The following is a 26,249-nucleotide window of genomic DNA, read 5'->3' as shown; positions in this document are numbered from 1 at the left end:
GTGTGTTTCGCTTACAGCTCCGCACCACCCAGGCGGCAAAAAATGTGCATGTTCTTTGTGATCTCGTAACCAATGCCCTCTGCCGTCAAAGTCGAGAATTAGTTAATGGGCATCATGTGACTAGTGGAAGCCAGATCCTTTTATTTAGCAAAATTGGGGTTATTAGTTAAATGTTATTGTTGAGGGGCACAGACAGCACATGTACACAGATTAAAAAATAGTAATGCCTCAAGAACAGGGCTCTTGGGACGTCCAAGAGGAAAGGGGCAAATGCTCAAGCCCCCTCCGTTATGGCAACGACGTTTACACTTTTGTCTTTTAGACATTTAGAAAAGTCTTAGAAATGAATCGCATGCCAAAATGAAAACAAAAAAATTGGATGACATTAAAAACAAAAGAAACAAGAGACAGGGCGCTGAATAAGAACTTGTCAGCTTGTGAGTCTTGTAACTGGTGATGCTCCAAATGTTAAAAAATAAATATATAAAAACCAACAAACACCAAAAAGTGACTTTTATTATATGCTTATTCTGTGATCAGATAAAAAATATTTTATTAGAAGCAAGCTGGATCTAAGAGATTATTTCTACACAGCATCCTACAGTCAGTACAATTAATATGTCGGTATTGGTGGGATGAATATAAAATTCCCTCATCAGAAGGAAATAATAGTTTTATGTTATTTCATGTAACATGTGAAGAAATACAGGTTGATCACATGTTAAAAAATGTATATACTTATTGCTAAGACAGACTCAAATAAAAACTTATAATGAAGAAGACGTTTCCAGCGACGTTTAGTTAGAGCTGATGATAAATGTTGCTCTTTTGTTATCTCAGAAATGTAAATTTGTGGGTACAGAAGTAGAGCGCATGGGGATTTTTCCTATAGTTGCATTATTGGATTCAAAGGTCATTTCATCACCATAATAGTGCACAGGTAACTTTCCTTCACATTTGACCACAACTATTCTGTTAGTGAGAAGTGTGCCTTTATACTGACACTTGGGTTTCCTGGCTCCATTGTTCTTTAGGTCACATCTAACAATGCGAAACTTTGCTACACTCTTTGTCGTGCCATTCGTCTGATCATATCTTCCTTGACCGTTACAAATGGCTTTGACCTGTTTGTAATCACTGAGGATGAATGTGTTAACATCCTTACATTTGTTTCGATCAGCATATATTTTCTTTTTTTTCATTTCTGTATCACATTTTTTCACGCTCATCTTGGCATCTACATGCTGTCGTCTAAACTTTTCATAATTTGTTTCATTCAGTCGCTTCTCAATTCGGTTGGGTTGAAGATTGGCTGGTTTTGAGAGTCCAGTAACAAAGGGCAGCACAAGCAGCAAACAGGTAAACATGATCCTCATTGTTTCCTGGAGAGAGAAAAACAGGAACATTTTCCAGATCAAGAATTTAATGCAACAAAAGCGTCATCACTGTAGTGGCAGAAGTAAGTATTTGATCCCCTGCTGAATTTGTAAATTTGTTCCCTTATGAAGAAATAAACAGTCTCTATTTTTTGTGGATGTTTTATTTTACTGGAGAGAGACAAGAACACCAACAGAAACAAAACACAATACATGATTTCTTTTCACTGATTTGCATATAATTGAGTGAAGTAAGTTTTTGATCCTCGACAACCCAACAAGAGTTCTGGTTCCCACAGACTGGATTACAGTCAATCAATCAGTCCATTACAGATACTCCCAATCTCAGTTTATTATGTGTATAAAGCACACCTGTCCACAGTACCAAATTCTTCCATTCCAACTCCATCTCCACCACCATGGGCAAGATTGAAGAAGTGTAAAAGGATTAGTTACTGAGGTCTACTCGGGCAAGGGACCTCAGGGACAAGAAAAGTCATGGTCAAGACCAAAGACCTCCTATCTTGCTCCATGTAATATCTTGGCTCATGGGGTGAGGATAATCATGAGAAAGGTGTTGGATCAGCCCAAAACTACAGGCCAGTCTTAAGTTTGCCAGTAAACATCTAAATGATTGAGAGAAGGTTTGGGGGGAAATGCTGTGGTCATTTGAAATCAAAAACTCTGTGGCATGAACTGAGCCCACTGTGTTTGGAGGAAGAGAAATGCTGAGTGTAACCCACAGAACACCATCCCCACTGTCAAGCACAGAAGTGGAAACATTATACTGTGGGGCGCCTCGCCACATTGAGGCGGCCAGTAGATGGAGCCATGTACTGCAAAATCTTGGACAAGAACCACTTTCTCTCAGGCAGAAGACTGAAGATGTGTCATCGATGGGTCTTCCAGCATGACAATGGCCTAAAACATACCACTGATGCATACTTTAGGTGTGGCTAAAGAAGAAGCACAAGGACATGGAGTGGGGCTAAGGCAGTCTCCAAACCTCAGTCCTGAAGAAAATCTGTGGAGGGAGCTGAAGCTTAAAGTTACCAAACAGCAGCAAAGAAATCGAAAGAATTTAGAGAGTTTGTGGAAGGAGGAGTGGAAAAAAAATCCCTCCTGAGATGTGAGCAAACCCAGTGACCAACTACAAGAAACATATTACCGCAGTGCTGGGCAATAAGGGTTTCTCCACCAAGTACTAAGTTGTGTTTGAGATCAAATACTTACTTCACTCAGTGACATATAAATCAATTCATTTATTTTAGCAAATACATTTTTTATTCAATTTTGGTTGATATTCTGTCTCATTACATCAAAATGAAAATACTTAAAAAAAAAATTAGAGACTGATCATTTAATATAAGTGAACAAACTTACAAACTCAGCAGGGGATCAAATGATTATTTCCCCCAGATAATAGCTTCTTTTTATGACCATCTTTTCTCTTTTTTGTCTTTTTGAAAAGCTGCTGGCCAACAAAGTTTTATTCATAGATGTTTTTTGCATTAGATAAATTTGCAAACTGAACTCCACGCTTCCAGAACCTCTCAGTTTCTTTGGCAGAGTTTACTTTTCATTTTTAATGGCTTGTTGTTTTTTTTATTGACTTATATAGAAACCCACACAAGTTTAACTTTAAAAACAACTTATGTAACAAAAAAATGAACCAACTTAATGGATCAACATAAATAAAAGGATAATTTCAGTGTTTTTCATCTATTCTTTATGGAGTTTTTCCAAAACATTTTCAAACGTTCAGATCTGTCTTTTATTTTCTTGTTTTAACATTATACATGGTGAACTAAAAACCCTGGAACATGGTTTGAAACATTGAAGGCAGCATGTTTCGCTTTTTGGCAGCTTTTATTTTGAAACTGCAACACTAAGCAGTACTTCTCCACACCTGTGGTGCACGCGCTGCGCAGACCCCGTCGGGCATGCGCGGCAGAGGAGGGGGCTGACTTGAGCAGAAAGCGCGGAGAGACAAGTCGGAAGGAAAAGACAGACGATCTCTGATAAAGCAAAGCAGACAGAAAGAATTTACCTGAGCTCTCTGCTGGACAGGTAATTACCGCAGTTTGGTTTAATATTTTGTTTTAAACAGTGTAACTACGAAGCGAACATAAATACAGGTGATATATTTTCATACAGTTATGTTCCAGTCGGGTTAATGTTTGTGTGTCCTCACCGTAAAGACTGCAGGTTATTGGAAAGTGCCTGAAAATATGTCTGCAAAGCACCCCTCAGTTGAAATATTAATTTTGGCTCGCTATCTACTCTAGAAAATAATTTGCGCGTCTACGTCGCCATTTACGGTTCAATGTGTGGCCGTAAGCAAGGAATTCCTGGTGCTTGAGGGTCATCTAGTAAACGCCAACCATCATTTAAAAATAACCAAAAACAGCTGTCGTTACTTTAATGTAGTCTTTTAAATCATTAAATGATAAAATAAAGAAAATCAAAATCAATATAACAGCTTCAAAAAATTCAACATCTAAACCAGTCAATTTTTTCTTCAGTAAATATTTTGAAACTTATCAGAGGCACTGGAGGACATGTTGAACAATAATATTGTGTACGTTTTTTAGAGTATTACTGGATATTTTTAAAACAGGCAATTTTAATCATTTACTTACATATGGTAGATATGGTAAACAAGTGAAAATGAACAACAAATTAAGTAATTTAAATAAATTTGATGATTTGTTAACTCTCAGTTGATGAGTTCATGAGGTGTATCTAAAGGCAACTTCTCTACTTGCATCCACACATTGAACCTTACAGAGGGAAACGGTCATTGCACTCAGTCATGACAACATTCTTGTTAAATGTAATTATTATATTAGAAAGTTATGAAACTTTTAAGCAAACTTTTCCAAATGAGGACACTTACCGTATTTTTTGCTTTACTGATCAGTGGTTGGTTGATTAACCTGCAGGAGTTCAGGCACGAGTCAGTCGTCTGGAACAGGGGATGGTGAAGATGTCTTCAGTAAATGAAATGCTCTAAAGGGAGAATTAAAATTGAACATTATTTGAACATAAATAAAAAAAGATAGGCCTCTGCCTGTGCATGCACATTTCTTATTCACGATATTCATGGTCACAGAACCCAGATGATGCATGTTTTAAAGCCCATATCTGGTTAGTGAATGTGAGTATAAGTGTGGCAGGAGATCGAGTTATTCAAAATAAGCCTGTTGTCTATAAAAGATTTTAAATATACAAATAAAAAGTTCTTACCAAACGAGGAGTCAAGATGAGCAGAGACCAGGTCTAGTGCAGCTCAGCTGTTAGTAAATTCTACCTGAGCAGGTTGGAGCTCATTTGTGTCACAGACAAGTAAAACTTTGGGGGCTTCAGCTTTTAAACATTTCAGCAGCCCCACCTTAAATTAACTAGCATCAGTGTCTACATCACCAGCCCACCAGTTAGCACTGCTCTGTTTGTGGTTCAGAACATGCTGCAAACATGATGTGAGGACCAGTGACCACAGCTGCAGATGCAGGTTGTCTTTCATAGCTCGCGTTACAACAATTGCAGCTATTTTTTTTTTCAATTCAATAAACCACATGTTTTAAAAATAAGTAAATTAATAAAATATTGACATTTGTGAAAAAAGTACAGAAACTGCCTTTTGGCTTAGTTTTTGTTAAGTAAATAATGGCACGGTGTAATATATCACGTGTTGCTATTCCCCTGATGTTGTATACACCTAACTTTAAAGTGGGCACTAAGACTCTATTGTAGAGTCTGACAGCAGCTGGAAAGATATCTGAAATTTCTCCTCGCACACTGTTGTTGCAGCAGCGTGTCACTGTAGGAGCTGCTCAGTGCTGCTAGGATGACCTGCATGTGGTGGGAGGTGGGTTTTTGTTTTATTTTTAATATCCTGTCCTATCTGCCAGCTTTTGCAATCAGAATTGTGACCTGAATGCATTGTGGTGCAGAACACATTTTGCTTTTGCAAGATCAGCTACTTAGAATCTCTATAGGCTCCTCTTGTTCATGTGACTATGTTATCTGTTTATTTATTCATTTCTATTTCAGTTATTACACTGGTATAGTATGACTATGTCACCTGCAGCCTCCAGCAGTACCAGTTACCTGAGACCACACATCTCAGCGACGTGTGCGTGCCCATCCCAGCAGGGGAAAGAGGGAAGCCCCAGCTGTCCCAGCAGAACACACCATAAAAGATGATTGATGTCACCCCAGAGTCATAGACGGTCTTCAGAAACTCCAAAACAATTGAATCTAGCCTTCTAGGTGTCCATCAGGTGTGATGTCAGAGCCACCAGCCTGCAGCTGTTGTTCATTTACATCTGCCTAATTGATCATTTATCCTCAGCACACTTTTCAGTTCCCTTGCTGAAACTGGACAATATGTAAAGTCTAAATTCAAACAAAGGTTGGGGAAACCTGCACTGAGCCGAGACAGAAGAAGTCTGAAGTCGAACTCGGATGAGTGACAGAGCGTTCCTGCTACTGAAAACTCTACGCCCAGATGAACAAAATGAACTTTTCGGGACAGGTCCCCAGATGTTTTCTCTTCTCAGAATCCTCTTCACAGATCGTATCTCTTTTATCTGACATACAGTCATGTGGAAAAGAGTGTTTTCATGGGAATCTATAGAGTACTCTGAAAAACTAAGCACTGTACATGAGTGAGTAGCTTGCAGAGCCACCTTTTAGCAGCAGTAGCGTCACCAAATTGTTTCTGTATGACTCTTAGTCTCCATTCGCCTGACGTTTCTTTACATCGTTTCGTCAGTTCATTGAGGTTTGTGGTATTGTTTATGTAAAGCCCTCTTAAGTTCCCAGCACTGTTTTTCCGGTTGAGGTGTGGACTGTGATCTGGTCATTGCAACACCTTGATTCTGTTGTAGCTCTGCTGATGTGCTTGGGATCTTTGTCCTGCTGCATTACCAAAACTCAGTTTTGACTGTAGACTACTTGGTATACAAGGGAATTCATGGAAAACTCAATGACTGCAAGGGCCCAGGTTCTGTAGCTGCAAGACAAGCTCAAATCATCACCCCTTCACCACCATGCTAACAGCTGGTATGCGGTGTTTGTGCTGTTATGCTTTGCAAATTTGCTACTAAACTTGCAGCCATGCTGTCATGCTGTTTTTAGAGAGCAGAGACTTTCTCCTTGCAACCCTTCCAAACAAGCCACACTTATTCAAACTTTTTCTAATTGTCATGGCCTCTAACATTTAACTTGCTTACTGAGGCCTGTAGAGTCTGAGATGTAGCTTCTGGATTTTTGAGCTTTTTCTGACCACTGCACAGTTTGACCCTGGGGTGAATTTTCTGGGTCATCAGTTCCTGGGAACATTATGACATTGTGTTAACAAACACCTGAATACTCCAGACCAGAAAACTGCCAAAATGTTTGCTTTTATAGAGCTGCTCACATATGCTGATGAGCAATTATTCAAATGCAGTGGATTAGCAGCATCTGGCTGTTAATCACCTTCTAATTTGCATTGAAGCAATAAAGGTGCCTTCTGAATAATATGAGCTGTCTGGTGTGGTATTCATATTTAAAGTGAATAATCAGAATCAGATTACTTTAATAATCCCTAAGGAAATTATGTGGATTATATATATATCTATATATATATATCTATATATATATATATCTATATATATATATATATCTATATATATATATATATATATCTATATATATATATATCTATATATATATATATATCTATATAGATATATCTATATAGATATATATATATATATATATATATATATATATATATATATATATATATATATATATAGATATATATATATATATATATATATATATCTATCTATATCTATCTATCTATCTATATCTATATATATATATCTATCTATATCTATATCTATATATATATATAGATATATATAGATATATAGATATATATATATAGATATATATAGATATATAGATATATAGATATATAGATATATAGATATATATATATAGATATATATATAGATATATAGATATATATATAGATAGATATATATAGATATATATATAGATATAGATATATAGATATATATATAGATATATATATATATAGATATATATCCACACAAATCACGCAATTATAAATGTGTGTGACTGACATTTAACTCTAACTTGTGAATTTTGTCATTTGTTATTTTACTGTAGAACATGTGCCAGCGGGTATAACTGTATTAGATGGAGGAGTTGTGCAGGGAGATGGCCACGGGCAGGAATGATTTCCTGTGTTGTTCAATGGTGCATTTTGGTAATCTCAGTCTCTCACTGAATGTGCTTCTTTTCTTGGACGACATCTGCCTCTCAGACACCCTGAAGGAGTCAATCTCCATCTCCACTCATTGAGGGTCCTGCGCAGTATCTTAGCTGTTCCCAGGACTGCGCTCTTCTGGACAGAGATCTCCGATGTTGTTCCCGGGATCTGCTGGAGCCACTCGCCTTGCTTGGGAGTCACCGCACCTAGTGCTCCGATTACCACGGGGACCACCGTTACCTTCACCCTCCACATCCTCTCGAGCTCTTCTCTGAGCCCTTGGTATTTCTCCAGCTTCTCGTGTTCCTTCTTCCTGATATTGCTGTCATTCGGAACCGCTACATCGATCACTACGGCCGTCTTCTTCTGTTTGTCTACCACCACTATGTCCGGTTGTTTAGCCACCACCATTTTGTCCGTCTGTATCTGGAAGTCCCACAGGATCTTAGCTCGGTCATTCTCCACCACCCTTGGGGGCATCTCCCATTTTGACCTCGGGACTTCCAGGTTATACTCGGCACAGATGTTCCTGTACACTATGCCGGCCACTTGGTTATGGCGTTCCATGTATGCCTTGCCTGCTAGCATCTTGCACCCTGCTGTTATGTGCTGGATTGTCTCTGGGGCATCTTTACACAGCCTGCACCTGGGGTCTTGCCTGGTGTGATAGACCCCAGCCTCTATGGATCTTGTGCTCAGAGCTTGTTCTTGTGCTGCCATGATTAGTGCCTCTGTGCTGTCTTTCAGTCCAGCTTTGTCCAGCCACTGGTAGGATTTCTGGATATCAGCCACCTCCTCTATCTGCCGGTGGTACATACCGTGCATGGGCCTGTCCTTCCATGATGGTTCCTCGTCTCCCTCCTCTTTCTTGGGTTTCTGCTACCTGAGGTATTCACTGAGCACTCGATCAGTTGGGGCCATCTTCCCAATGTATTCTTGGATGTTCGTTGTCTCATCCTGGACTGTGGTGCTGACACTCACCAGTCCCGGGCCCCCTTCCTTCCGCTTAGCGTACAGCCTCAGGGTGCTGGACTTGGGGTGAAACCCTCCATGCATGGTAAGGAGCTTTCTTGTCTTTTTGTCAGTGGCTTCTATCTCCTCCTTTGGCCAGCCTATTACCCCAGCAGGGTACCTGATCACGGGCAGGGCGTACGTGTTGATGGCCCGGATCTTGTTCTTACCATTCAGCTGACTCCTCAGGACTTGCCTGACCCTCTGCAGGTACTTGGTGGTTGCAGCTTTTCTAGCGGCCTCTTCATGGTTCCCATTCGCCTGCGGGATCCCCAGGTACTTGTAACTGTCCTCTGTCTGCAATGTTGCCTTCTGGTAGTTCAATCCCCTCAGTTCTGACTACCTTCCCTCTCTTTGTTATCATCCGACTACACTTCTCCAGTCCGAACGACATTCCAATGTCATTGCTGTATAGCCTGGTAGTGTGGATCAGTGAATCGATGTCTCGTTCACTCTTGGCATACAGCTTGATGTCATCCATGTACAGGAGGTGGCTGACAACTGCTCCGTTCCGTAGTCGGTATCCGTAGCCAGTCTTGTTAATGATCTCACTGAGGGGGTTCAGGCCTATGCAGAACAGCAGTGGGGACAGAGCATCTCCTTGGTAGATCCCGCACTTAATGGTGACTTGTGCTATGGGCTTGGAGTTGGCCTCTAGTGTTGTACGCCACATCCCCATTGAGTTCCTGATGAAGGCTCTTAGGGTCCCATTGATCTTGTACAATTCTAGGCATTCCAGTATCCAGCTGTGGGGCATTGAGTCATAGGCCTTCTTGTAATCAATCCAGGCAGTGCACAGGTTGGTCAGTCTGGTCTTGCAGTCTCGGCTGACTGTTCTGTCTACCAGTAGCTGGTGTTTTGCGCCTCTGGTATTCTTGCCAATTCCTTTCTGTGTCCCGCTCATGTATTGACCCATGTGCCTGTTCATCTTAGCCGATATGATGCCTGACAGGAGCTTCCATGTAGTACTGAGGCAGGTTATTGGTCGGTAGTTGGAGGGGACCGGTCCCTTCTTGGGGTCCTTGGGGATCAGGACCGTCCGGCCTTCGGTTAGCCATTCCGGGTGTCTCTCGTTAACTAGCAGCTGGTTCATTTGTGCTGCCAGACGCTCGTGGAGTGCAGTCAGCTTCTTCAGCCAGTAGGCGTGAACCATGTCGGGCCCTGGTGCTGTCCAACTCTTCATACTGGAGACCCTTTCTTGGATATCTGCCACTGTGATGGTTACTGGACCCTGTTCAGGGAGGTCGCTGTGGTCTGCCCTCAGATCCACTAGCCACTGAGCATTGCCGTAATGGGTTGCGTCCTTCTCCCATATGCTCTTCCAGTATTGCTCCGTCTCCAGCCTTGGTGGTACTGTTCTCTTATTGTTCCCTTGCCACTGAGAGTACACCTTTGCTGGTTCTGTGGAGAACAGCTGGCTTATTCTCCTGCCTTCTATCTCTCTGGTGTACCTCCTCAAGCGGCTGGCCAAGGCTGTGAGTCTTTGCTTGGCAGTTTCCAAGGCCTCAGGTATGGACAGCTCGCTGTATTTCTTATGCACCTTCTTTGTCGCACCTTTCTGCAACTCCGTTAGTTTGCTAACCTCCCTCCGTGCTACTTTGATCTTGCCCTCTAGCCTCCTTCTCCATGGAGGGTACTGCCCCTTGTGGCTGTTCAACTTGTAGCCAAGCATCTCACTGATCACTGCTGCCGTATTGTAGATCAGCTTGTTAGTGTCGGTAATCGTGGTTGTAGGTATCATCCGTAGTGCTGCATTAACATCATCTAGCAGACCTTCTGAGGGTACTTCACGTAATCTTGGTAACTGGCTACGGGGGATCCAGGTTTCAAGCTTGGCCATGATCCTATTTTTCAGGTCAGTTCCTCTCGCACTCAACGATCCTTCTCCTATCGCACTTGGGGCTATGTACCCAATCTCGGGTGGGGGTGAAGATATCTCCCCTCTGACCTGGCGTCCTGACTCCTCCTTGCCGTAGCATTTGTGTTGTACCTCGTCAATCTCTAGCTGTGAGAGCAGTCCCTTCTTTTGAATGTTGGAACACTGAGCTACTAGTTGTTTCGCCGTCATTGTGGATGTTGGGTATCGAAGAATCCATAGGTCCCTCATCCTATTCATGTAGCCCCTTCCGCCGGGGTTACTTGCGTAGTAGCATTCCAACAACGCCCTGTTTTCGTCTCTTGCCCACCGATGCCTTCTTGTTCCAGTAGCCCACTTTTCGTCAGGGTGCCCTGGTTCCTCAACGCCTGACGCGGACCTTGTTGATCCGTGCGACGTCCGAGCTGGCATGCCTTCATATTTATCTGTCTCGCTCATGTCTGCGGTAGGCTTGCTTAGCATAGGGGGTCTAGCCTTAGGACCCTTACTGGATACAGACGCCCCAGGCAGGAATTGAACTTGCGATCCTCTGTTCCAAAGGCGTATAGTGTAACCACTACGAGATATATATATATATATATATATATATATATATATATATGTATATGTATATATAAGAGAGAGAGAGAGAGAGAGATACACACAAATCACGCAATTCTAAATATCAAGAGGTGAGGGGAAATGTGTGTGACTGACATTTAACTCTAACTTGTGAATTTTGTCATTTGTTATTTTACTGTAGAACATGTGCCAGCTGGTATAACTGTATTAGATGGAGGAGTTGTGCAGGGAGATGGCCACGGGCAGGAATGATTTCCTGTGTTGTTCAATGGTGCATTTTGGTAATCTCAGTCTCTCACTGAATGTGCTTCTTTTCTTGGACGACATCTGCCTCTCAGACACCCTGAAGGAGCCCATCTCCATCTCCACTCATTACTGGCCTTGCGGATCAGTTTGAGTCTGTTGGCACCTGTGACCGTCAACCTGTTGCCCCAGCATGCAACAGCATAGAGGATGGCACTGGCCACAACAGATTTGGAAAAAATCCTGAGCATTGTCCTCAGAAAATAGAGACGACTCTGGCCCTTCCTGTAGAGTGCAGCTGTGTTCTTAACCCAGTCCAGTTTATTATGCATGTATACTCCAAGTCCAGTTAAAAGCATCAGCAACTTAAACATAGTTTTGAAATATACAATTTATATTTTTCAATTCATATTAAAATTGACTGATTAAAAACGTTTTCATAGAGATTAAAAAACATTCCTGCTTAGATTTAGTCACAATGAAATGATGACTGTAAAGTTTTAAAAGTAAAATTTATAAAGGTAAACTCAAAAGTAGTCAAACATGGCAATTTATAACCTTGACTTCAGAGTTTTACATGACACAAAGTGTTACATTATAACATGTAGTTAGTGTGATAACATCTAGAGTTATTGCATTCATAGAAGTTTCTTCTGCTCTCAGAACAGATTCAGTTGTTCACAGTTTCGGGTCACGGTGCATTACCAGGCTGCAAACACTCACAAGGTGTTGAGTTGTGGTCACGAAAAGAACAAAGTGTTTAAAGACAAGTCTCTGATGCAGTGTCATCAGACTGTTGACAAACCCTCAGTCTAACCACAGTGTGACAGCAGGCCTTTGCTGAAAGTCACGTTTTGCATTGCTTCTCATGAAGTGTTTTCTGCTCTTTATTTCACTTGACTTGAATATATTTACTTGAACAAACCTCTGATGTGTAAATCAGATCCAACTGAATGTCATCAGAACATATAATAATTTTTTTTCTTTTGGTAATAAGTCAAGAATGAGGATTTTGAGTATCGTTGAATATAAAAGTTTTCCATCTCAGGGGGTCAGTTTCTATGTTGGATTGTAAACTCACTTTAGTGCGGTAGTCCTCCTCCTTCATTATTCATCCATGATCACTGATGAGAAGTTAATAGGCATTAGCCATGTCAATTTAAGACATTGTACAACCTCATATTAAAAGATTTTAATGTGTATACTTTTTAATTTTTCACCATGAGATCGAAGCCCATAATAAGTCATATGAAAATGAAAAGGTGAAGCATTACCTTCACCTTGAGCGATGCGAGAAAATTGTTTGCTCTGTTTTTGTAAATATGGGCTTTAGGTGGATACTGTGCCTTCTCCATGGTTGACAAGTTACTCAGTACTGTGCCGAGAAATTCCTCTTTCTGTAGAATACTACAGAGTGCTTTTTTTGATTCATAGAATCAATACGTTCTGTATTTCATGCAAAATTTGTTCTTATATATATATATATATATATATATATATATATATATATATATATATATATATATATATATATATATATTTTTTTTTTTTGCAGACAGCTTGTTGATGCTGCCTCATTTTAAAGTATGATCTGTTTTATTGGAGTCCAGCAGAGGGCAGTGTTTCACTGTCAATATGTGAATGTCTGAAGCTTCAATTGTGTCTTCAGATTGGATTAGGTTGTAATTTATGTTGTCTGTGCGATACTAAAATTATAACGTCGTGGTGGGCCTGATCTCTGACAACAACGAGGCGACCTACCTGAAGGAGATTAGGAATCTGGAGAACTGGTGCCAGAGGAACAGCCTCCTTCAGTAAGACAAAGGAGCTGATAGTGGACTTCAGCACTAAGCAGGAGAGGAACTACCAGACCCCCGTCATCAACGAGTGCCCAGTGGAGAGAGTGGACAGCTTCAAATACCTCGGAGTTCACATCACGCAGGACCTGTCATGGTCCTGTCACATCAACACCGTGGTGAAAAAGGCCCGTCAGCGTCTCTACCACCTCAGATGCTTGAGAGACTTCCAACTGCCCTCCAAGGTGCTCAGGAACTTTTACTCGTGCACCATAGAGAGCATCCTGACAGGAAACATCTTAACCTGGTTCGGGAACAGCACCATGCAGGACAGACGAGCTCTACAGAGGGTTGTGCGGTCAGCTGAGTGCACCATCCGCTCCGAGCTCCCTGACCTGCACTCAATCTACAGCAGGCAGTGCTGGACCAAGGCCAGGAAGATGGTGAAGGACCTCAGCCATCCCAACAACAGACTGTTCTCTCTGTTGAGGTCAGGAAAGCGATTCCGCTCCCTGAAGACCAACACAGAGAGACTGAGGAGGAGCTTCTTCCCGCAGGCGATACGGTCTCTCAATCACACCACCACACAGTACTGACCCACACATATAGTTCTTACACACACATTGGACATTCTGGACATTGTTTTCACTTCATCACTTTAAGCATATTTGCACTGCACAAGACATAATGTGGATTGCACAACACTGGTCACTATATTCTTCATTTCCAGTTAATACTTGTACAGCTGCTGTTATTGTGTATATAATATTTATATTTCTCATACATTCTTATATAGTTCTATACTGTATATTGTGTATTTTGTTGTACAGTTATTTCATTTTTAACTTTAATTTTTATATTTTATTTTATTTTATTCCTTCCTAGTTAAATTTACCCTTTTTAATTTTCATATTTATTTCCTATCTTATTCATAGCCTTTTCTTTTTTCTTTAGGTCACGAGCAGTTGTGTAAGCATTTCACTGCATATCGTACTGTGTATGACTGTGTATGCGACATATAAAATTTGAATTTGAATTTAATGGGATGTTGAAGCTCTTCTAAATCCTCACCAGGTTTTGCTCAAATGCTACTGATATAAACTCACAATATATCGGCAGTAAATAATAGAGAGGAGAAAGGAGGAAACAAAAGTCAATTACAAAGTTAATGGGGCTGCTTGGAGCCATATCAACAGTTTAAATGATAAAGTTACAGATATCAGGGGGAGAAAATAAAACAACAGCTGTGGCTCATCAATAAGGCTCTGCAAAATAGAAAACAGGAGGGAGACTGATATTTACTGTGAGTAAATATCAGTCTCCCTCCTGTTTTGAAACCTAAAGTTAGGAAATAATAATGATGCTCTCTGACATCCACAAAATGTCAGACACACGACACAGAGCTAAACCTCTGCTGGAAAATACACACCAGAAAATTTAGTTAATTTTTTAACTGTACACAAGCACTGGGACTGAAAACAGGTTTTGATCTTTGGTTTCATTCTATAATGGAAACAAGAGAGAAAAGTGTGAAACTGTTCATGCCTGTCTGAGAAAAGTGTATAAAGTGTGTAGTGACGGGTTTTACAGCCTTAAAAAATCTAAAATAATTGTAAAAAATAAAGCTGGCTACTTCGCAGATTTCACCTCTCGCTGGTTATTTTTAGAACGTAACACCTGCGATAAACGAGGGGACTCTATATAAAAATACTGAGAAATTTCAGTCCTTTCTCTCTTTTGCTCTGAGGCGCGATGGAAAAATATCGACAAGTTGATGAACATCATCTACATATATATTCGGTAAATGCCCAAGACATCTTGAGAATTGTAAATCACCGCTTGATTCGTCCATTTGGTTGACTGTTTTTGGGAAATCCGACCTTAAACAAGACGCGAATATCACACCGGAAACGAAGCGCCCCACAGGAGTTTCCCCACCGGAAGTAGCATATGCTAAGGTGCGCATAGTCTATTGTAACTGACTGTAAAATGTCAGCACAATGAAAATAAACTCCACCTAAAATTGGTTTATATCTGAACCAGATAGACTGCAGGTCATAAGTTCTTACCTGAAGTTCAGTTCACCTGACACTCGGATCGGCGGCCGCCTCGGGTCTGTCCTCCTGCCTCCCCTTTCCCTTGTTCCCTCATCCACCTGCTGGCCTCCACCACTTGCTAATGTTACTGAATCTGTGGAAGCTCCGCCATAGCCACCACCAAACAATTGAGTTATTTTTACACATCTGCCAGCATCTGTCCAATCCACCACCTTTCATTGTTCAAAAAAACATCGGCCCATAAAAACGAAAAATCACCATCGGCCCACCGAGTGCAGCTATGACTGCTTAATAGTAATTTATTTTTGTACAGGGCCAGCAAAACAACAGTTTTCGAGGGCATTGCCATATTGGAATGCCGACTTCTCTGACGAGGCTAACCAGATCGCCGTTTACTCCAGCGACACATCGTTGTCAGGTCCGTGTTTTGATTTCCGAGGTAAGTCGAACGCAACACGCAAAGTAACGAATAAAGACCCTATCCAAATCCCAGTAACGATTAAGGCGTTCCTGATTTTGGCATAATAATGAGTTACCGTGCTCGTTACCTCAATAATAACGTAGTTACTGTAGCGCGTTACTTAATAACGCGTTAGTCCCTACACTGCTAATAACAAAGAACTGTAATGACAGGCATAATAGAGATGAAGAATGGACTTAAACATAGAAATAAACTCAAACTCAAAACGCTGGGTCAAAAGACTCAGGATCGTGACATGAACAGAATCAAAGTTTTCATCACACGGATGATTGAGCAGCATTTGATTAAATGAACAATAACTGCTCTTATTTGAATAAAGGAAAAAATGAGTACAACATAATATCTGAACAGAGAGATGTAACATGCACCAAATTCAAATTCACTGAGCCAGCAGCAAAACAGCTTGTAACATGTTGTTTTGTGTGATTCAGGTGGACTGAAAGAGTCTAATACAGGTAAACTATTAATAATATCAGAATATGAAAGACTGCAGTCCACTTTGGCTAATTAAATAAGATCCAGAAGAGGCAGAGCATTAACAAGAACACTGTCAGTGTCTGTGTGTCATAGTTCTGAGTCTTTGTCCCAGTGTTTTGCGTTGGTGGATTTTTCAATGTTGCTTATGCTATTGTTTTATTCTTATAGTAACTGATGTTTCCTAGTTTAGTTTTCTTGCTTGATTGTTTGCCTTGATAGCCAAACTTAACAAAACAAAAAGGTGGGGGGAGGAGGACTGGGTGGTTGAGCCAAACCAAAAAAATAATAAAACAAAAAGAGGTCAATAGCTTCCCTGTGCCTAAATAAAATAAAATGTAAAACAAAAAGGCCTATCTAGCTACTCGACCAAAAGGTCAGTAAAAAACATGCAAACGTGGCGTCAACCGCATAACCTAGTGCAGGGGTCGGCAACCCTGAGCACGCGAAAGGTTAACTGATGGCACGACCATAGTTGGACTGGCCATCCTGATATGCCGGTGGTGATTTTTCGTTTTTATGGGGGGATGATTTTTGTTCGTTTTTTTTAATAACAGTATAAGCAATGAAAGGTGGTGGATTGGCCAGATGCTGGCCGATGTATAAAAGTAAATCAGTTGTTTAGTGGTGGCTATGGCGGAGCTTCCACAGAGGCCAGCAGGTGGATGATGGAAAGGGGAGGCAGGAGGAGGAGGCAGGAGGAGGAGAGACCGAAGGCGGCCGCCGGTCCGAGTGTCAGGTGAACTGAACTTCAGGTAAGAAGTTATGACCTGTAGTCTATCTGGGTCAGATATAAACCAAGTTTAGGTGGAGTTTATTTTCGTTGTGCTGACTTTTTACTGTCAGTTACAATAACTCGTACTGCGTGCTAGCTAGCATGACGGAGTTTCTATACAGCTGGGTGAGTGCTATGATGTTACTGATAGTGAACTTTAGTTTATTCATAAGGTTAGTTAGTAGAGTTGCCAACCGTCCCGTAAAAAACTGAATCGTCCCGCATTCAGAGAAAATATTACGCATTTCGTATTGAGCTGAAAAGGAAAACAGTTTGTCCTGTACTTCAACTAGAATGAAAAAAAGACACAAAGCTGGAGTTATTCTGTCTTTACGCTGCAGCCGTCTCTTCTTCTCTCATTCTCTCCCCCTGCCTCTCCTGTTGCTTCTTCAATCATGAAACTGATCAATGATCAGCTGATCGGCTTTTCTCTCTTGTTTGTTTATCGCCCACTTTGCGCCAGAAAGAGGAAACCAGCGGATGTCGCACTAATCAACAGCAGCACGTTTAAGCTTGATCAGCTGTTGTTAGAATTTATTTAATATTAATTTCTAGTATCAGCTGATGTTTGCTGGAGCCACAGCTGTAAAAGCTGCTGGTCATGATATCGGGTTGGATATGTGGTGAGAGGGAATCTGAATGTAAGTTTTATTTGTACAATGAAAGAAGTTGCCAGGAGAATAATCTCCTCCTTAATGTCAGCAAGACTAAGGAGCCGATCGTGGACTTCACTACAAAGCAGGAATTACAAGCCCCTCATCATTAGTGGCACACCAGTGGAGAGAGTGGACAGTTTCCGATACCTGGGTGTCCACATCAATCAGGACCTGTCATGGTCCTGTCACATCAACACCGTGGTTAAGAAAGCCCACCAGCGTCTCTTCTTCCTCAGAAGACTCAGAGACTTCCATCTGCCACTGAAGGTGCTCAAGAACTTTTACTCCTGCACCATCGAAAGCGTCCTGACGGGAAACATCTGCACCTGGTTTGGGAACAGCACCAAGCAGGACAGACGAGATCTGCAAAGAGTGGTGCGCTCAGCCGAACGCATCATTCAATCAGAGCTTCCTGACCTGCTGACCAAAGCCAGGAAGATTATGATGGGCCTCTCCCATCCCAATAATGGACTCTTCTCACTGTTGAGGTCTGGGAAGCACTTCTCTTGAGGCCAAAACAGAGAGAATGAGGAGGAGCTTCTTCCCTCAGGCTATTCGGGCCCTGAACCAGGTGTAGGACTGGACTCTCACACACATCACATCACCACATGCACTCTGGTTTTTCTTCTTGCACACTTCCTAAATTTTATAATTTCTCTTGACTAATAATCTCTTACGTAAACTGTTATTTGTACATTTTTACTGTTATTTGCACAATTTTACTGTAAATTTGTATATCTTACTGTAAACCTACTGTCATTTAATGGTCGGGCACTGCACAGCTACAAGCATTTCACCTCATGTCATACTGTGTATGGTTGTGTTTGTGACAAATAAAATTTGAATTTGAAGTTCACCTAAACCAGGCTTTCTTTGTGTTAGCTGCCTGACAAAACCTAAAACTCTAGTCAGGGATTGCAGGTGTCACAACGGACATTATCAGCTTTCTCTGTCAATCCTATCTTTCTGTTTCACACTCTGTGTGCACTCATATAAAAAAAATCTTTAAAAAAAATAATCACATGACTCTTCTTCCACACAGCATGATCCCAGAGTGCCGCTTGCTCCAATCAGCACTGTTAAAACAATGAGATTAATGCTGCGTTAAAAAATGAGCCTTTAGCACATAGAGAGGATTAAACAGGTTAATTCGAGCTCATTATTTCTAAGGCAGATGCTACACATTAGAGCTCTGAAACTTCAAGTTGGACACATTCAAACACTAAAGCTTACTCTCTCACAGACTAACAAAAGAGACTCTACATCGCACTTAAAACACGCTGTGAATAAAATAATCAGTGAAAATTAGTTTATTTTAAAGCACAACTCATAACCTGCTCCTGATATTTTTAGTTTTTATTCTCTCAGCTGCAGGGTTTAAGGGTTAATTAATTATCAATTAATGACAGTGGGTGTGAATACAGATTATTGAACTGTAAAACAGGAGAAATAATAAGCAAAGACATTCGCCTCGTCAGCCATGCCACAATTTATTGGACAGGAAAAAGCAAACCTTCATGAATTCATCCACTAACTTCTGAATTCTATAACTATAGCCTTGTTTGTTTATTATGTCTTTTGTTACAAATAAATGCATTTATAAACAAATATGCATAAACACTTAATAAACACATGAACTCAACATGAAATTACATGGGGTAAAGTTCATAATATTCATTTATGCATTTTTATGTTTTTTTATATGTTCTTTTATGTAGCTATGGACGCATTACTGAGTCTTGCAAGAATGCCAACCTTACAAGCAGCGACAGTTTTTTTTTATTTAATAAAAGATGAGCAATAATTGTGAGAACAAGAGAAGATGTAGCCAATTAGAAACAACTGTCAAAATGTACAACATGCAAGCTAAGAAAGCAAAGTGTAACGATTTTGCCAAAATTTTAGTGACCGTTGTATCTTTTCAACATTCATTTCAAAATCAGTTCTCTCATATTTCCTCTTTATTATTTCCATCACTGTTTAAGAAACGTAACAAAGTCTTATAAAGCATCTAAACCAGCATCATGAAGTGATGTTTAAAGATCGCAGCAAGCTTACAGCATCTCTCAAATCAAAAGAGATGCTGTAAGCAGTCCTACAGCCTGAAAGTGTACAGGCTGAAGGAATCCTCCTCTGATTTTATCACATGCAATTACAATACGCTTTCTCATCTGTATCTGTTTGTATTTACAATGTGTATTGGTTGTTTGTCCCAGCAGTTTACAATACAGAACGCGCATGTTCCTGGGGCTTCTATAAAGATTTCTATTCACATTGATACGATTCCTTGGATCACAAACTGTTCTAACTTGATTAAAGTTACTAATGATGAAGGTATTCTCGCGCTTACATTTACCATTATTATCTCTGATGTTCCTGTTTGCTATCAGAAAATCACATCCCCCTCGTGGGATTGCGCGGATTATATGCTGGTTTTGGAATTTCCAAACACGTCCGTCAGTCATGCAGAGCACAATGACAGAGAGCGCCACCAGCAGGAAAATGGAAGTCTTCATTGTATTTCTATAGCAAAGAAAGTAAACAGAGTGAATATATAAATCAGTATTATTTCATTTAATTTATTAACTTGTTTATTTTTGTTTCCTAAATTTTAATCGTGCTTAACTATTAAAGTAAAAATGCAATAGATATTTAAAACTACAAATTAGATGATACTAATGCTCCAAACAATAACTAGCAAAGATGTCTCACCTTGTCTTCTTTTTTCAGTTAGCCAAAGTGTGATTGGATGCCTTGAACACCCACAGTTGTTGGTTGAATGAGGAAGATCTTCAGTGTAGGAAACTCTCTGAAAAGTCAGATTGTTTGCAGTGAGTTCATATGGCCTGTAAATGGTAAATGGCCTGTATTTATATAGTGCTTTACTAGTCCCTAAGGACCCAGAAGTGCTTTACATATCCAGTCATCCACCCATTCACGCACTGGTGATGGCAGCTACATTGTAGAGGAGACAGAGGCGAGGCTGCTGGACACTGGCGCCACCGGGCCCTCTCACCACCACCAGTAGGCAACAGGTGAAGTGTCTTGCCCAAGGACACAACGACCGAGACTGTCCAAGCCGGGGCTCGAACCGGCAACCTTCCGATTACAAGGCGAACTCCCGACTCTTGAGCCACGATCGCTCCAGAGGAAAGGTCAGCACCTGCATATCTGACCAGTTTGAATGAATTTATATCTAAACAGAAATCAGTTAAAGCTTTCACTATGCAAGTAAATATGTAAAATATTCATATTATTAAAGATCACAAAATAAAGATCAAGTCATGTAATGCTGTCCATAACTGGTTGATTACGATGTCTTTGGTATATACGGATATATTGATATCCTTATAACTGTAGTTCTTTTAGATTTTGTATGTCATCTTCAAAAATTTCACAAAAGGTTATTTTTCCACATTGTTTGTCTTTAGATTTTATTTGAAGATTCTCCTGCTTTGAAACTCGAGTGGAAAACTAAAAACAGAAACATGTTTTGGATTAAGAGTTTAGTGCAGCTAAAGCTATAGTATTAGAGTGGATATCAAATATGTCCAAAAGGTTAAAGTGGCATTTAGCAAGTAGGGAAAGTGTAAGTGAAAGTGGTGCAAAGAAGAAGTCACAATAATTTGTTTTGTAATTCAATCCATTCGTTCATTTTATTCTGCTTATCCGTGGCCGGGTCACGGGGGCAGCAGCCCAAGCAGAGAAGGCCAGACCTCCTTCTCCAAAGCTTGTATCTGCATCTCGTTTTTTTCGGTCACTATCCAAAGCTGGTGACCAAAGGTGAGGGTAAGGACGTAGATCGACTGGTGAAGTGAGAGATTCGCGTTTAAGCTCAGCTGTCTCTTCAGCATGGACTGGTAAAGAGTCTGCAGCCGCAGCACCAAACTCACTTTGTGTAGCTGTTTGGGAGATAATCTGGAATTTAATTTTTCCTTCCTCACAGTTTCAAATTTTTTAACTGAGCTTCACTTTTCACTTCACAATAATAATAACCAAGTAATTTCTTATTTTATCTTACACCATTTTACGGGGCAATCGTGGCTCAAGAGTTGGGCGTTCGCCTTGTAATTGGAAGGTTGCCGGTTCAAGCCCTGGCTCGGACAGTCTCGGTCATTGTGTCCTTGGGCAAGACACTTTACCCGTTGCCTACTGGTGATGGTCAGAGGGCCCGGTGGCGCCAGTGTCCGGCAGCCTCACCTCTGTCAGTGTGTGTGTGGATGACTGGATATGTAAAGCGCTTTGGGGTCCTTAGGGACTAGTAAAGCGTTATACAAATACAGGCCATTTACCATTTTACCAAAAGGTTGTTAGAGATTCAGATTTGTCACTGTTGACTTTCCGTGCATAAAACCTTATAAACACTGAGCTCTAAATGGTTTGAAACTCTAAATCTCGAGTCTAAAAGGGAGCATGTTTATTTTGAAAGCCTTGCAGATGAAATTTGTGGGCGATTCTTTCAGTGCTGATGTTATAACAGCTACTTTTCACACTTACTGTGTGCGCTGTCCTTACTGCTGTGAAATTATGTGTCACATGTTGTAAAAATTAAGCTAAGATGAATGCAGCTCATATATTTTGACACTGTGATGTTTGTGTGTCCTCAATGCAAAGACTGCAGGTTGTTGGAGAGTTAATAAAAGTGACACTACCTTGATGTTGTTTGGCCTCACTGTTTAATAATCTTAGAATTATTTAATACTTCTTAAAATAATAGCCATGTGAACATACTTGCCAACCTTGAGACCTCAGAATTAGGGAGACATTCAAAAGGGCTGTTGGGGAGGGGTGATATATATATATATATATATACATATATATATGTATATATATATCGGATAAAATATATATATATATGTATATATATATATATATATATATACATATATATATATATATATATATCGGATAAAATATATATATATATGTATATATATATATGTATATATATATATATATATATATATATATATATATATATATATTTTTTTTTTTTTTTTTTTTTTTTTTTTTTTTTTTTTTGTATATATATATACAAAAAACTTGAATCTTACAATGTTTATTTATCGGATAAAATAAGTTAAATGTCACCGTTATTATTGTCCAGCCGGAAACAGGCCAGGGGTGTCCAAATTCAGAGTCTGCGTCCACCTGAGGACCCGGCCTTCGTGGTCTAAGTGGGCTGGGTCCTCCAAAAGCCGGGCAGACCGGAAATGAGCAACTGTGAAATTGGACGGTCTAGCCTTCAGAATTACGTCACGAGCTCTCTCGGTGGAGTGAAACTCAGGTGTCTGCTCCTTGCTATCTAAAATATAACCGGACACTGGCGTAAATTTTCGACCATCTCACACTTCTGTTTAATCAGTTTTCTGTTTGACGTTTATTCAGCTGTGTGAAAACCCCGGAGGAATCCTCCCGAGGGATTAATAAAGTTTTATTTAATCTCATCTAATCTAATAACTTTAATCTCAGCCAAACCGATTTACTCACGAACAAATAAAACCCAATAACAAAAACATGTTTCAGTTATTTAAGTGACTTATATATCATGTTTAACCTGAGTAGCGAAAGACCGCGGGGGTTTGAAAACGATGTTCCAGGAGTTTGCTGTTCTCCCCGGCTCAGATATTTGAAGTTTACACAGCTATATTGTCGCCTGAAAATATGTTAAAAGTTTATTTTGTGACCCAGAAAGAGTAATAAGGGTAAAATTAAAACTAAGTAGCTGCAGTAGTAGTATCCATTGTTGGAAACTGGAATTGGCTGGGCCAATCTGGGATATGGTTTTTCAATTTTGTTGTCCGGGTGGAAAATCGGGAGAAATTGGGGAGAATGGTGGCTCCGGGAGACTTTTGGTAGCGGCACTGAAATTCGGAATTCTCCCGGAAAAATTGGGAGGGTTGGCATGTATGCATGTGAATCAACATTGCAGTTATTGTTGACAGCAGGCCTAAAATTTTATGATATTGGATCATGAAACTGTCCTCAGATATTAAATGTAAATGATTTGTTGCTGCCACAGGATTAGTCTTTCCTGCTTTGGTTTTGATGGAGCTGATGGTCTGTAGGAACAATGATATTCTCCTCAGAGATGTGCAGCATAAAACAGGACTTTCCTGCATTAAAAGACATCCAGCGTAGTGTTCTTACTCTACCTAAATGGATCTGTTACATTAGTAATATATGGGAGTTGTATTTAAGTCCTTTCCACATGAGGACACTTACCTTATTTTGTGCTTTACTGATGAGTGGTTGGTTAATCTGCAGTGGTTGAGGTATGTGTCGGTCGTCTGGAAGAGAAGGTGAGAAGACGTCTTTAATGAATGTAATGCTCTGAAGGTGTCAGTGATTACTGTGAATTCATAGTAAAACTGGATTTCAATGAAAAGCTTATTTAAATTTGAGCATAAATCCATAAATTTGGTGTGTATAAATATACATAATATAAATAAAACATTCTTACCAATTGAGGAGTGAAGACTCGATGAGCAGAGATCACGTCTGGTGCAGCTCAGACACGCAGTTCTGTCACACAAGCAGAAGAACTGACACTTGGCTCTGGAGGCTTCAGTTTTTATACATTTTAAGTAGCTCCAAAAATAATCAAGACCTACGTCACTAGTGCACCAATTGTAACACACTTCTCTTTTTGTGGTTCAGAAAAACATTGCAAATATGAGGAGAAATGACCACAATAGCATGCAGATGTGCTTTGTTATTCACAGCTGAGTCCTGCAAGCAGTTCCTGTGGCCAAACTATTGACAATGTCTTTAAATTATTTTTCTTTACATAAATAAACTGAGTGCACCTAAGAATTGCAGACAATTGCTTTTCAGTTTTACATTTCAAATAAGGATCCAAATGCAGACACAACAGAGAAAAGGGAAGAAAAAGTTTATTTAATTAAAACAAAAGTCAAGGCTCAACACAGGCACGAGAAAAACTAAATATACCAAAATTAAATAAGGACATGGAAAAAAAGCACACAAGGGACTGGAGATGCAACTTCACATGGCAGAAATTTCTTATTGAAAACAAATTTTAAAAGACTCCTAAAATGTAAAATAAAGACACTAAAATCATCAAATAAGAACCTCCAGCAGGTTAAGTCTCAAACACAACTGAAGATGAACACACCAGACCCCCAGGGGCTCTTACTGTTACAGTCCACCCTTTTTGTTCAGTTCAGGAAATCCTGTATTATCCAGTTCTGTATTTCATAGCATTACCAGGCCACTTTCCCTGTAAGAATCCATTATGGTGGTCAGAGGGCCCAATGGCGCCAGTGTCCGGCAGCCTCGCCTCTGTCAGTGCGCCCTAGGGTGGATGTGACTAAAATGTAGCTTGCCATCACCAGTGTGTGAATGTGTGTGTGAATGTGTGTGTGAATGTGTGTGTGAATGTGTGAATGACTGGATGTGTAAAGCGCTTTGGGGACCTTAGGGACTAGTAAAGCGCTATACAAATACAGACCATTTACCATTTTCTCTCTTCACTCCCAGCCAGTTGTCAGTCAGAGGAGCACATGTGCCATCTCTTACACTTTGTTCAAAGCCAGATAGTTGGACACAAAAGAAACCTTTGATAATAACCAAACATAATATCTGTGTACTAATAAGCAAACACAATGATGTTTCTTCTACTTTTTACACATGAACACAAACCTGACGAAACAAAGCAAAGATGAAAACCAGCCCAAAGTGACTTTAAAGCGATTGCCACAGTGATTCTACCATAGAAACCTGTACAGGTAGAAACAGAGGCTGCAGTCTGACTGCCCATAACTGTCTTTCCTTAGGGATTATTCAACTATTCTGATTCTGACTGATTGTTACCTGTTGAGGGTCAGGGTCTGGCTGGTTGGTCGGAGTCAGCATGCACTCAGCTGTATCATCACTCTTCTTTGTTAGCTCTTTACGTTAGCATGTTGTCTGTGCTGTTGGTTTGATTTTGTTTTGTCTGTCTGCCTGACATGCAGATTACCGAAGATCATTTCTGAAGCAACAATTAACAACATCGTCTGTGAAGGTTCTCAGTCATCCAGGTCATCGTAGTCAAAGGAGCTTGCAAAGAAAAGCGTCTGGACTTCTTTAAGTTGCTTGAAGACGTTTCACCTCTCATTCGAGAAGCTTCTTCAGTTCTAAGGTCAAATGGTGGAGAGTCCCAGATATAAACCTAGTGGGAGTTTCCCCCCAAAGAGGGACAAAAGGACCCCCTGATGATCCTCTAATCGCCTGAGCCAAGGTGTGAAACTGGGTGTGGGTCCCAATCAGCCAGAGTTTCGGGTGTGTTCATTCTCCAAGCATGACATCCCGGTGTACTTCAGACCCAGCAACACGCTCAGACCAAAAACTGGTTCACCCGAAAGACAAAACGCCAAAACACAAACTTAACAATGTGGTGTATGCTGTACAGTGCAGCGAGGAATGCCCAGACCTCTACATTGGAGAGACCAAACAGCCACTTCACAAGCGCATGGCACAACACAGAAGAGCCACCTCCACAGGACAAGACTCAGCAGTCCATCTGCATCTTAAGGATAAAGGACACTCTTTCGAGGATGCCAATGTTCACATTTTGGACAGAGAGGACAGATGGTTTGAAAGAGGAGTGAAAGAAGCCATCTATGTCCACTGTGAGCGACCAT

General features: G+C 40.4%; 3 long non-coding RNA genes across 3 annotated transcripts; 1 reads left to right on the top strand and 2 right to left on the bottom strand.

The window, feature by feature from the left end:
* Window positions 1–498: 498 nt before the first annotated feature.
* Window positions 499–4,334, bottom strand: LOC146548022 (uncharacterized). Its single transcript, XR_014890728.1, has 2 exons — window positions 4,276–4,334; window positions 499–1,382 (listed from the first exon to the last, which is right to left on the bottom strand). It is a non-coding gene; the product is annotated as an uncharacterized LOC146548022 (long non-coding RNA).
* Window positions 3,344–6,888, top strand: LOC146548021 (uncharacterized). The gene is made up of 3 exons (XR_014890726.1): window positions 3,344–3,446; window positions 5,190–5,247; window positions 5,433–6,888. It is a non-coding gene; the product is annotated as an uncharacterized LOC146548021 (long non-coding RNA).
* Window positions 6,889–19,066: 12,178 nt separating this feature from the next.
* On the bottom strand, window positions 19,067–24,177 carry LOC146548020 (uncharacterized). Its single transcript, XR_014890725.1, has 4 exons — window positions 24,065–24,177; window positions 23,827–23,891; window positions 20,314–20,410; window positions 19,067–20,124 (listed from the first exon to the last, which is right to left on the bottom strand). It is a non-coding gene; the product is annotated as an uncharacterized LOC146548020 (long non-coding RNA).
* Between the last annotated feature and the right edge of the window lie 2,072 nt (window positions 24,178–26,249).

Source organism: Mchenga conophoros, linkage group LG23 (genome assembly GCF_057382185.1).
Source record: "Mchenga conophoros isolate Kocher_MC1m ecotype Shallow Benthic linkage group LG23, M_conophoros_male_GT1.1, whole genome shotgun sequence".
NCBI lineage: Eukaryota > Metazoa > Chordata > Actinopteri > Cichliformes > Cichlidae > Mchenga > Mchenga conophoros.
Note: the sequence above shows the minus strand (reverse complement) of the source record. Positions and strands in the feature narration are given on the sequence as shown.